This window comes from Falco rusticolus, chromosome W (genome assembly GCF_015220075.1).
Source record: "Falco rusticolus isolate bFalRus1 chromosome W, bFalRus1.pri, whole genome shotgun sequence".
Taxonomy (NCBI): Eukaryota; Metazoa; Chordata; class Aves; order Falconiformes; family Falconidae; genus Falco; species Falco rusticolus.
In genome coordinates, this window is record NC_051209.1 from 12265716 (window position 1) to 12279830 (window position 14115).

At 39.1% G+C, this 14115-nt stretch overlaps 1 pseudogene; it reads left to right on the plus strand.

Annotated features, from left to right (window-relative positions):
- The first annotated feature begins 374 nt into the window (after positions 1-374).
- The window catches only part of LOC119140704, an 84743-nt pseudogene continuing 71002 nt past the window's right edge, over positions 375-14115 (plus strand).

The window sequence follows — 14115 nt, forward strand, 5'->3', positions numbered from 1 at the left end:
CCTGATTTGGTATGCCTTACAAACCTGTACAAACATTTTTGCAGAACAAAAAGGACAGAAATGGTTGGAGTGGTGTCTGACCAAATCCTCAGGCTTCTTTCACTGCAGATGTAGAGCTGCTGTTGTGAAAAGTCCAGGATTCTGCTTCCCACCCCTCTTTCCCTTCCAACATGAACATGCATGTGATTTTCCTGAGGGCGTGCTTCTGTGTCTTTAGTAGCGGCAGCGTTATGCATCTGAAGCTTTTGGAAGGCAGGAGAATGGATAGTTTGACAGGAAAACTCTTATTGTAGCAGTGAGTGTTGTTACACTATGCCTTGCCTCACCTTCCTTTCATTTATTGTTGCTTTTCTCCTGTTTGGTGGAAGTTCACCATGGTGCCACAGGTGATAAGCCTGCTGAGTTTATTAATCAGTTTTTAGGGCACTGTTTCAGTTTTAATGGTGAGATATACCTTACTGAAAAGGGTTGTTAAGCATTGGAACAGGCTGCCCAGGGGAGTGGTGGAGTCACCATCCCTGGAGGTATTTAAAAAAATGCATAGATTTGGTGCTTAGGGACATGGTTTAGTGGTGGGCTTGGCAGTCCTGAGTTAATGGTTGGACTTGTTCTCAAAGGTCTTTTCCAACCTAAATGATTCTATGATTCTAAGTTTTAAAACTAAAGAATAAACAAAGGGGAGTTAATGATTTATACAAATTTTACAAAAAACAGCTATCAATGAAGTATGAAGAACTGGGGAGGTGGAATATGCAGTGATCCCAAAGTATGAATTTTAGTTCATGGGAAATGAAGGAATGCAGTATGAAGCATGTGTAAAATGGGAAGTGAAAGAATACAAGACCTGTAGAAATCTAGAAAATAAATGGCTTTAAAAATATGTAATAGAAGAGTTGTCATTCAAAGGGTAATAGTGGCTGCTGAGGTGATTTTAGGTTTTGCATATAAGGGATTGAAGGGATCTAATAGCAACTGGTAAAAAGCTGAAGCATTAGAAATCATTCACTTAATGAAACTTGATCAGTTATTAAAATGCATAGGTTCTATACTTTGTTCTGTAATTGGTTTAGCATGTTGTTTCATAGTTCTTTATTATTAATCTCTAGAGGGAAAGGAACAACGGCTTTGATGTCCTCTATCACAACATGAAACATGGGCATTTGTCAACAAAAGACTTAACAGACTTTACAAGAGAAAGGTAAGTATTCATCCTTACTAATCCTGGCTCTTAAATGAAACCCAGAAATAGTATATTAAAGTTTGTGTTACAGTAAAATGCAAAATACATAAAAATCAACAAGCATTTTAAAATATACCTCATATTCTACAAGAACGTTTAGGCTCACCCCAATTACCTAGAACTGAATACTGACTCTTAAGCATTAATAACAAGATTCTAATTTTTAGGTTTGAATTAAAAAAACAAGAGTAAAAAGCTAGAAATGTCACATTAGATGTCTACCAGTTTATTTAAATTAATTTCAATTTTTTGTTATGTTTGGAAGAAAAGCAATAACTTAAGTAGCAAAAATTACCAGTTTTTCAAAGCTTTTGGCCATAGATGTAGATTTAGGGTATCAGCAAGTTCTAGTATGATCTTAAATTATACTTTTAGATTACAATGTTGAGAAACTAGGTTGGTTAAAGAAAAGGGAATTATAAGTATGGACAAGAAAATAATATGCAGAAAATAACCTGGGTTGTTGTTTATGGGATGGACGGTGTTGTCCCAGAACTGAAATCTACAAATGTGACAACTTCCTAAACAGGTGTTCCGAAGAGGGTCCCCCGTGGAGAGTCGACCAAGTCACGACAATCACACCAATATGGCTACATGCCGTGCTCCCTTTATTAAACAAACAGGTCATATTTATAACAAACCGACCGCTCACACGACTTTACACACAGGTGACTGGATAAAAGTTTCTGGTCACGTGGGCGTCCCTGTCGCTGATTGGTGAGCATGCTGCAGGCGCCTGATCAGAGTGTGCCGATGAGAGTGTTGATTTCGTGGTTCCCAGGACTTGCTCTGCACCTGGCTTCTTGTTTGGGCATAGCTTGTTTTCTTTCTCCCACTGCTTGTTCCCAGGACAATTTAAAGCTGCACTGCAGCTTCAACTAACAGGCCTGGGTTGTCCAACCCAGACAATGGTAACATATGTCCTCGGTCCTTTAAAAATCCCTCTACATATCCCCCTTTATCTTTTTGGACAACCCATGTGTGTTTCACAATAGATGTTAAACGTTTCTTCACACAAGAAAACAAACAGCTAAAACCTAAAAACATTACAACAATGAATATAACAAAGCATATTCCTTCCATCAATAACGTCTTTAACCAACCTGTTATCCCCAATCCTCTCAACCATTCATCAAAGGGATTATCATCAGCAAGAATATGCTTCATGTTTCCCTGCAGTTGTGACAACTTCTTGTGCATCGATATGGAATGATCGGAAAGGTTCATACAACACATCCCTTCAAAATCCTCACAACTGTGTCCATGTGCTAATAGAAAAAATCTATTGCAGCTCTCTTTTGTAACATAGCATGCCTAACACTATGTACATCAAGCAATAACAAACTTAAAATCTGTGATGTAAGATTAAATTATTTCTCTCCCCAGCCCGCTAACCTTCGTATATTCTTAGCATTTAATGCTGCCATTGCCCCGTGATAAATATGGAGGCTAGGACATTTGCTGTTACGGAATGTAGATTGACTCGGTCATTACATATTTCATCAAAGGTGCACAGTGCCCTCCGTGATCTGTGACACTGTTGAGTCATTTTCAATAAGTCTTTCATATGTGGAGCAAACAAAGTCAAACGCCCTAAATAACATGGTCCACCGACAGGGTACAAAGGAATCCCTGGCCACGCTCTGTCCCCACATATCAAAAAGACTCCCGGTGGACACTGATACATCTATATGGAAACCCCCGGTTTTCAATTCACCCCAAATAGGTGAACCGGTTAGATTTTGAAACCCTGTATAAAACCCCCATTCACCTTGATGTGTTAGCCATAACTGCCACGGGTCACCAAACCAAATTACTCCAATGCCATTCACAGCTTGAAGTGGTGATGACATGTGGGTACAGTCTGCCATACCAGTTGCAGTAACATTAACATATTCAACAGGTACAATGCTAGCCAATAGGTCTAACTCCTGCCAAGGTAAATGATGTGGCTGATTTAAATTCTCAATAACCGTCTTCTGCCACTCTGCATTACGCATAGAAGGCCAAACATATTGCCCATTGGGACTCATAAATGTACCATTCTGATTGGAAGTCAGACCCACTGTTTTAACATTCCAAAAACCATCAAAAATTGTTTCATTCTCTTGCAGGGGAATACCAATTAAACAAATTCTAAAAGGGGTTGTCTGCTTGTTGCAGACAAACAAAAGTCTGTTACTCCCGTGATATTTGCCCATGTCACCCATATGTTTGTCCTAGGCAAGATGTCAAAAATATTTTGGCCAATGGGAAAAAAATTCATCAAGACCGTAAACCAAGTCCACCACTCAAACATGTTTACTCTTGCAATTTCCACAATTTTTTCTCTCTCTCTTTTTTTTTTTTTTTTTTTTTTTACATTCCACCCCACAAATCTGTGCTTTCACAGATTCTGATGATGTATACTGTCTCCAATCAGCATGGTATTACACTAGTCGTATGCTTTCTCTTGCTTCATGCCCGGTTACTAATCAAACACATACACTCTTTACACCATTTACATTTAAGCTTTGGCTTACAGAACCGTTTTACCCCACATAGCATACATTGGCATAATACCCGCGGGTTACATCCCTTACAACATAGACAGTTTATTCTGTCTGCTCGCTCTGAGTCTTCTCTTCCGTCTTCTGATCTTGACATACAGGTCGCACAAACTTGCTAGGGACCCATATAGGTCCTTTATCTGTGGAGATACAAAAATAGCCTCTACCAATAAAGAACACCGGATTAGGTCCTTCCCATACACCTGAAGCCATATTTTTATACAGAACATTCAAACCAGGAACTGTAATTGTTTGGTTCCCTTGCGCTGTTTGGTGATGTATAACAACAGGTGGTCCCTCTCTATCCTCCGTAAGGGAAAGATAGTTTAAGGTAAACAACACCTTAGTCAACCCTTTAGTTACATCTATGTCCTGCGATACTTTCTGTCTCTGAAGATAATCCTTCAGGGTACGGTTTGCCCTTTCAACAACTGCTTGCCCCGTTGGGGAGTGAGGAATCCCTTTAACGTTTTTAATTCCCCAAGTTGTCATAGACCTAGCGACTCGTTGATTACTATACGCTGGACCATTGTCTGTTTTTATTTCTACAGGTACTCCCATGACAGCAAAACAAGACATTAAGTGTCTCTTCACATGTAATGCCTTTTCACCGGTTTGTGCAGTGGCCCATATAAAATGAGAATAGGTGTCAATTGTGACATGCACATACTTAAGCTTCCCAAAGTCAGGTACATGTGTTACATCCATTTGCCAAACCTGAAGTACCTTCAGACCTTTTGGGTTAGTGCCCACCCCTAAACCAGGTCCATGATGACTACATTGAGGACAGGAGCGGACAATACCCTTTGCATCTGCTATAGGTATTTGATACTGTTAATGTAAAGACTTTACATTCTGATGAAACGTCTCATGGCTGTTACGAGCTTCTTCAAACTTATTTGTTGGAGGAGTTATTGCCAGACAGCTGACTGCTTCACCAGCTCTAGCATTACCTTCGCCAAAACCAATGGTCCACTGATGACTTCTAATATGCAATAATACAAAATTCATGTTTTCTCTATCGAAGAGTACTATGCAGTCGTATAAACATTTCACCAAGATGTTGGTTCTTTGTCTCTCTCAACAAGGCATCTTCAATGTGCTGTACTACACCAACTACGTACAATGAGTCTGATACTATGTTTACAGGTGTATTGTTCCAGCTTCCCAATGCCCAACACACTGCTTTCAGTTCTAAGGTTTGAAGGTTGTCCCGTGGTTCACCGGTGATCACGTGTTTCTGCCACTGATTATCGGATTGCCAAACACACGCAGCCTTCTTTTTCTTTTGCCCTGCATCTGTAAACACCGTTGGCCCGTCAACTGGTCTTTTTGAGTATAACGGTCTCGCAATCCACTGATAATGTTCTAACATCTTCCAGAGAGGTCCTTTCGGCCAGTTGTTGTGTACAACACCTGTATAGCCCATCAAGGCTTCCTGTATGGCTGTTGAATGTCTCAGAAGACATTCATAATCATCACCACGGACTGGAATACTGATATCTGCCGGTTCAGTCCCATCAATTTCAACAGTCCTGTCTCTTCCTTTTCTCACCAAGGCCGCTATTGCTTCAGATCAACTTAAAATACGATGTCTGGGTTGCAATGGCAAAAACAACCACTCTAAAATGATTGCCGTATTTTCCCCCTTTTTCTTTTGCCGTTGCAAAATAAGGGCAAAAGGTGAAGTGGCAACATCACAAACCAAAAAAGATAACAGATGATTTGCCATTCGGCGACCACACCAGCCAGTCTGAATCTTGCGGGACACAACTTCCAGGGCAGCCCACTGTTCTGGTGAATAAGTTAGAGGACTGTTGGCTTCGGTGCCATGCAACCAGTATCGGAACGGTTGTAAATCATCATTAGTGAGGCTCTTTGTGTGTCATCAAGGTGTAAGGGAATCGTGAAAAAGACAGAACAGTCTTACAAGTCCATCACAACAATTTGACAAATCTGAAGGATCATCATAAAAGGTGGAAGAGCAGGTTGCAACACTCCCATCGCTAAAATCTGATCGTTAACCTTCCATAAATCATGTCCCAGTTATGTGCATCAAGATTATTAATCAGTACTGGACAAGCTAATGAGCTGGTCACCTGCCAATCACCCTCCAAAACAGCATCACGAATAACACCAGACCAACGCTGTAGAATTGGATCTTTTCTTGAGTTCAGCATTGGAGGGGTAGTTGGGCTAACTGGAGGAACTGCAGGTATTTAAGTAATAGGCAGGTTCATTTCAACTCACTTTTCCATTTTTCTTAATTTACCTATTACCTCCTGTAAGGATTTCTCTGTATTGTTATCACAAAGTTTCTCCCCACCTTCTTCCTTAAATTCATCCGATGATGTTTCAGGAAGAGGAGGATATGACATCAGACGTTGCTTTTGCCCCGCCCTGACGTGATCTACGAGCTGTAGCCACCCTCCGTTTTGGTTTTGCTCCACCCACAGCTCCGATTGGTGCAGCAGGACTCGCTGCCCCGCCCTCCTGGGGAGGCTCAGCCGCCTTTTCCGGGTTCGGCTCAGTTACCGCAGGCTCCCGAGGAGTAATTTCCGGTTTGTCCGCTGTCTTATCGAAAAGCTCCTGCGCTATTGAACACGCAGGGGCGGACATACCCTTCATAGGACGAGTATGCCCAACTCCGAAAAGTGTAGCCAAGAGAGAAGGCTTAGGTGAATCACCCTTCTGCTCTATTGGCTTTTCTACCACATTTCTCCCCAACGCTTCTATGGCCGCTGCCGCTACATTTTTTTTCGCCTTCATAGTTTCCAGAGTGTTAACTATTGACCGCCACGTAGCTCCTAACACTTTAGCTTCTTTTCCTTCTTTGCCTCCCTCGACCGTAGTATCCCAAAGGCAATTTCCCACTTCTCTCCATTCCGCAATACTAAACAATAACGCAGTCTTGGGGATCTTATTCCTTTTTTCATGCCCAGCAAACTAAGGCCTCCACTTCTGTCTCTTTAAGGCCCCCCCCCTCTTAAGGAGGATGCTAGTTAACAGTTTAATTGCCGCGTCTAATTCCATCGCGGTCTTCTCAGAGCTCTCCCCTCTCACACACAGAAAGGGTATCAGCGGAGAAGCCCCGCCGCACTCGTTGCAGCCTTCCGTTGTGCCCCCCCCCCCCCCCCGAGGAAATCAGCGGGGAGCCCCGCCGCGATTTACTCTCCGCGGTTTTACCACTGGCGGGGGTGCGATCTGCAGCTCTACACCGAACTCCGGACTCCGCTTTTCGCCTTCCAGGCTACCTCCAGCTCCGATCTCCAGCTCCCTAATCAGATAGCTTCCCTTCGGGTCCGATGCACGGGGACTTTAGCATTTAAGCGAACAGCATTTAAGCTAAACCGCGTTTAAGTGAAGAAATGGGTCCCTGTTTAGGTACCAGATGAGGAGGGTCCCCCTTGGAGAATCGGCCAAGTCACGACAATCACACCAATATGGCTACATGCCGTGCTCCCTTTATTAAACAAACAGGTCATATTTATAACTTAAACCGACCGCTCACACGACTTTACACACAGGTGATTGGATAAAAGTCTCTGGGCCACATGGGTGTCCCTGTCGCTGATTGGTGGGCATGCTGCAGGTGCCTGATCAGAGTGTGCCGATGAGAGTGTTGATTTCGTGGTTCCCAGGACTTGCTCTGCACCTGGCTTCTTGTTTGGGCATAGCTTGTTTTCTTTCTCCCACCGCTTGTTCCCAGGACAATTTAAAGCTGCACTGCAGCTTCAACTAACAGGCCTGGGTTGTCCAACCCAGACAATGGTAACATATGTCTTCGGTCCTTTAAAAATCCCTCTACAGTGTTCTTTATAAAAGAAGACTGCTGCTGCTACTTTGAACATAAGAATTTCCATTCTGGATGAACTTAGTGATATGTCTGCTTCAGAAATTTGTCTTATTTGATTACTGACGTCATATAATGTATCGGAAAGATACTTGTAAGAAGCTAATTGAGGACCTGTTTCAGGGAAAGTTTCTTGCAGTAAAAGCTGTCTAAAAAACCCAGCCTTTGTTTTTTGGAATTTTTTTTATCAGAATTTCAGGTTTGGCCTGAAATAGATCTCAACAACGAATTTTTTTAATAATTTACACAAATTTCATTATGGATCTGGCAGGTTCTCAGTAATACTGACATTTACAGAGTTTCAAAATGAGTTGAAGTGGAGAAAATGACACAAATCTTTCTAATAAGTGAAACAGGTGAATTCCAGAGCCCATGTGTGATGGGCAGTCTTCTGTTGGAAGGACTGCACAAAGCAATGAATGTTGTGTTTCAAGAATCCCTTATTCCAGAAGACATATTATGAAGTCAGACAGAGTTCCAGATTTAGTGGATGGATATCACACTGTTGATGTTTAGTATGAAATGTTTAGGGCTTCACAAGCTGCTAAAAAGCTATTTTTTTAAAAATTTCAAAACTGCTTAACTGCTTTTAATATTGACTTATAAAAATTTGCATTCTTGTGAGTGCCTGGATCTTTCCTTTGAAACCTGCTTTAATTCTTAGAATCAGTCTTTTTTTTTATAGTAGTAAGTCATAGAATTAAGTGGTACTTCACCTGGACACACATTTAATTTTATTAGTTTTACATATGTTGTGTTTTGATTTATCGCCATACTTAGATAAGAAGCAGAGTGAGTGAGCAAGCTTCTGATCTTCTCTATGTTGTGTTCTTTGGGCATACTCCGTTTTATTCATACTGATGATCCTAAGGTGTGAATGGGTAAAAATAATTTGATGCTATATCTGTCTTGGATTCTTTTCTTTATTATGGTGACATAAATAAAACTTGACAGTTCATTCTACACAAAATTACTGGTAAAAATAATGTGGTGGTCTAGTTTTTTTCACTCTGTCAGCTCCCTCAAATGAGATTTTAAATGCGGTGTGCCTTTGCAATCAATAAATAAAATACTTGGACCTTTATCCACATTAAAAGTGTTTTAGCTGAAGTTTCTCCTAATTAATGTAGTGATTTGGCAAGGAGGCAGCAATAATTTTTTCCCCCAAGTAAACAAGCTTAAGTAATATTTAAGACTAAAGATTAATGACCATCTAGGAACACATGAGGATCCATGTGGGCACTTTATCCTCAATGAGAGATCAAGAAATGTAGTTTCTCTTCTTGTGAATAGACCAGGGCGTACCAAAGAGATGTGTAGCCATCTTATCTACAGCATTTTGGTAAATTATATGAAAAATTTCAGTTCTAGTTAACATACTGAGATTCACTAGAATCTTAGCACTGCATTTTAATTTATTTGACAAGGCTTCAGTATACTTCCTTGAGAACAACTTGCTCTGAGATTGGAAAATATCTGTCAGTGATGTAGACCAGCAGCAATAAGTTCAGTCTTTTCCAGTGATCTTTTCCCTGTCAGATATTAAACCTGGTATCCTATCTGTTCCATTGTGTTTTCTTTAGCTCTGCTTTATTGATCCATCTTGGTATGTCAGGCTGCCATTTAAAAAAAAAAAAAAGTTGAATGCCAAATAGATGCTTCTTTTCAAGTCAAGGGTGCATCTCTAATCAATCAGTCTAAGCTAGTAGTAGTTTGTGGCATATAGTTTGTAATGTCAAAGACATAGATGGACTTTAAATATTTGGTGTCCTCACTTTAGTAAAAATGTTTGAGTGTGTCAGTCTATTTCCCATGAAATAAATACGGTTCAGTAGCACACATTTTTCTCATGTGAATCAAATTCTTGATCTCAAAAGAAATTGTATTGGGCAGTACTTCAACAGTATTTTACAACAGTCTGATTGTCTTGACCATATCCTATTTTGCATCTTTATTGCAAATAAATTAAGATGTTGCACACAATTATTTGTTCCCTTCCTGTAGTCTGAATATTATTTTGTAGTGCTCTTTTTTTTGCTAGAAATATGTAAATGGATGAGCAAGATTCATTGAGTCTCCTAGGTCTAGTGTTTTTATGCCCTATTTACACCTGATTTTCTCAGCAGTTTCCTATGAAAACTAAACTTACGTATATTTACAATTTCTTCACATCTGCTGTTCCATTCCTTCTGAATGTATTGGCCAGTTTTATTCAGATGTGGAGATATAGGAGAGTGAAAACTGAAAATTGCTGGCTAGGTAGAGGAGGCACATCTGAGTTGGTGATATTACTTACAAGAAGTTAGAGTACTTTACTGTCAAACAGTACATACAGTTGACAGCTAATCAGACAGTATTGCTGGAGTCTCCAGACTAGCCAGAATATTTGCTTTTTTATGGGAGTGGCATAAAAAGAGAAAAGATGGTTGAGTGTGGATGTACAGACTGCTTAGGGCACAAAGGACATGTCTGTATGAAGTCAGTCTCCATTAGTTGTGCTGTTCAGAATAGTGTTTTGGTCATGTACAGCTTTATCAGGGAAGAGTGTTGTTCCCTTTTCTCCAGCCTTAGAAACAGTAATAATTAAAAAAGAAAATTTGTCTAGGACATGGAAAAATGTTGGTTTTATTATAGTCAGCTTAAGCATTTTAATGAAAATCTTTCTTTCAAAATTTCTGTAAGAACCTTCTGAAATTTCAAAGTTTCCTCTGAAAAAATGAAACTGAATATCCCTAGAAGGAGCCAGAAGGTTTCCCCTTTGACTGTGTTCAATTAGTCAATACCAATTAAACTTTCAACTGTGGTGTTTCACTTTTTTATTTTTGAGTATTTGTTAATGGTCAAGTACTAAAAGAACTGAGGCTGTTGGATCTATGGTTCTTTATTGCCTTTTGTCCAGATATTCTGCTACTGTGAATGGGAAAGACTTGTTCAGTCAGTAGCTGTTACTTTCTGGGAGGTTCAGATAAATCTCCTGAAAGAGTGAATTTTGTGACAGGCAATCTGTTTGATATTAGTAAATCTTGGGTGTGAGACAGGATATCTATTTGCTGAAAGATAGGTATATTAGTTCTATTCTTGATAAAGCATGTAGAAGTTATGTTTTTTAATTATGGTTTTGTGTGTTTTGTCTTTAAATACTAGGAAGATTTTTTGTAGGTGAACTGTCTTGTGTTGGCGTGCATTTTAACACCTAAAATCTTTACATGTAAAACCACTGTGGTCAGCTAGGAACTGAATAGGTATTGTTGGCTTTTCTCCAGAAGTCTTTCAAACACTTTTCTGCACTGGTTGTCTGTAAGTGTCATAAAAAAGAAACTCCTTGATCAGAAGAAACTGGCAATGCACACATTACTGTTTCAGTTTAAATATTTAACAGATTCTAATCAAAGACAGATTTTTAAATCAGTGAAAATTAATTTACTCAGGTGTTCATAGTGTGCTACAGTACATCAGAATGCTCTGTGAAGTCAGTTGATAAAACAAATATAGATATACATGCACAACTGATCACCAACAGCATATTTCAGTTGTTGGTGTTCATAACTATTGTATGTTGATATGTAGTAACTTGGAGAATTCCAGTTTTGTGGAGATTGCTCATCTAAGTATTTTGTAAATTGCTGCAGGGAGAGGTGTGGGTTTTGGTCAGAAATCTTGTGTTTAAAAAAAAAAAAAAAGCATTGACCTCTCAAATCTAGAAAACTTTGATAAAAGCTACTGATAATTAATCAAAATACATTGTTCATCATGGTAATTAAAAAAAAAATAATCAGTGTCTCTTCTCTGTGTCTGTATGTATGTGCTTGTTGCTGGGCAGTGAGCAAGAATTCCAAACCTTGAGTCTTAAACTTTTTCAGATCATCAGGAATACTTGTATATGGGGAAGGAGGAGAAAATTTTGAATTTATTTATTTCATGATGAATAACTAGTTGCTTGTAGGTGAGATTTAAAATGTAATTGAATTACTGCATTTTACAACTTAATCCCCTTCTCCAAATGTATTGTCTGGATTGTTATTTTGAAGTTCAGTAGGTTTAAATACATGTTCCTCTGTCAAAGTTCCAGGTGACTGCTACTACTTTATTTCATATTTTCATAAGAAAATGCTTTTTGCTTGGAACGTGTTGCTGTAAAGGAGGAATAAAAACATCTGCCTCAGCAATAAGTGGTTATAGTAATAGTAACTTAAGAGAACAGTGAATTTGTTATCTCCCTTTTTCCCTCTTCTGCCCCTGAATAAAGGCATTACAAAGAAGAAAAGAAATTGCTTCAAGCTTTTGGATTTTCAAGAAAGATAATTACATTATTTTCTCAAATCCAGGATGTTTCTAAATCTAAGTTGATGCTACATATTGAGTATTGATTTAGGGTGGAAAATTAGTGTGTATCTTAACCTTAATAATAGGAGGGTGAGGAAGACTGATGAGGGAAGGACTTCCAGGGGAGTCACTGCCATGATATTTTGTGTGTGACTGCTGTTCCATGCCAATTGCCCCAGCATGGGTTCTAAGGAGGAAATCTGTGTGGACCCTTGGATTTTGATTCTCCAAAAGACAAATAAATATGTGGGTTTGAATGCAGGAAAACATAACAAAACTTTATGTAGGTAAGAATTTATCCAAAAGAAATCAGAATGTATTGAGGGAAACTTTTAAAAATATAATTACAAGCAGTAGAACACATTTCATTATACATGATTTAACTGTGTTTTCCAAACTCAAACATCACTATGCAAATGTTACCGAAATCTCGGAATAAAGAATTTATCAACACCAATGTGATGCAGATAAGCAGACACTTCTTTATTAACGGCCGGGTGTGCGAGTGAGTCCTCTCACGATCAACGCACACCAAGCTTCAAAATCATACACCATATATAGAACTTATTCATACATATTCATTAAGTATTCATGCATAAACATAGTATTTCCCGAAAATCATTAACATACTCTTCTCCCATATCCGATTCTGTGCAGTAAAGGTTAGAAAGGTCTAGAAATGGGTGTGGGGTACTATTTGGGTAGGTGGTACATTGGTCGGTGGTCGTGATACCCCCTGCCAGAATTACCTTTTACCTACATTCACTGTTTCTTGGCAGGTAACTATGATTTGCTTCATTCAACTCTCCCCAGTTCCCATTAATTCTACATTCTGACATCTCAATACATTCTCCTAGGCTACACGTAAACACTGTATCCAATCATGCATTCAATCGTGAAACTGTTATCTAAGTTCTAAACATTCCTACTAGGTGATTCTGACCCTTGGTATGGGCTGTACAGAGGATTTCATAGTAGCTGTCGGTTGCTATGCAAACACAAATTCCACTAAAATATTTCTTATAACTCTATATTCCTAATCAAATGTGGTTAATTAATTCTAACTAATAGCAGATATGTAACACAAAGAACTTTTTTTTTTTTAAAAAAAATATTACTAGACAGGACCCCACTTTAATGTGAACAAATGTGATTCCTCAGTAAGCAATCACTTTGGGTTTTTTTAATGTTTTAATTGCAAATATATTTGATCTCTGTTATTTAGACAGTTAGGTGTGTGATTGTGTCATTAAAGAATGTTAAAGGCAGAGGGGAACAGCAGAGAGTATAGGAAGGAATAGTCTTTTGCAAGTCTTGAGCCCTTATGTTTTATTTGTTTCTATTCCCTGCAACATTCTGTCACAGCATTATTAGATTGTTTTTTTAATATACTTCTGTGTTTTTGCATATAGTTTTTGAGGGGCCATTAAAACAGAGATATTTTCTGTTAAAGTAAAAAGTCCTGTGCTTTGTGCTTTTAGAATGCATATTCATTTGTCTTCAAATATCTTCAAAATTTTGATTACACTTTTGATTGCTTTCTTTGACAGGGCTATGATAGAAGAGACTTATTCAAGGTCAATGACAAAACTAGCCAAATCAGCTAGTAATTACACACAACTTGGGTAAGTGTGAATGAGAGAATTAACTGCATACATGTTAAGAATCAAGTTAGATTCTGAGTATTTTATTGATGATGTTGAAGGTAGCATAACTTTGCCACTTTATAAAAATGATTGATAGTTCTTCAGTTACCATGCAGCTATAACAAAAACAAGATAGTTGTCATGGTTTAACTCCAGCCAGCAACCAAGCACCACGCAGCTGCTGGCTTGCTCCCCCCACCCAGAGGGATGGGGAGGAGTATCAGAAAGGAATGTAAACCTCGAGGGTTGAGATAAGAACAGTTTAATAGGTAAAGCAAAAGCCATGCATGCAAGCAAAGCAAAGGAAAGGAAGGGATTCATTCACTACTTCCCATGGGCAGGCAGGTGTTCAGCCATCCCCAGGAAAACAGGGCTCCATCACGTGTAACGGTTACTCGGGAAGACAAACACCATAATGCCAAATATCCCCCCCTTCCTTCTTCTTCCCCCAGTTTATATACTCAGCATGACGTCATATGGTATGGAATACCTCTTTGGCTAGTT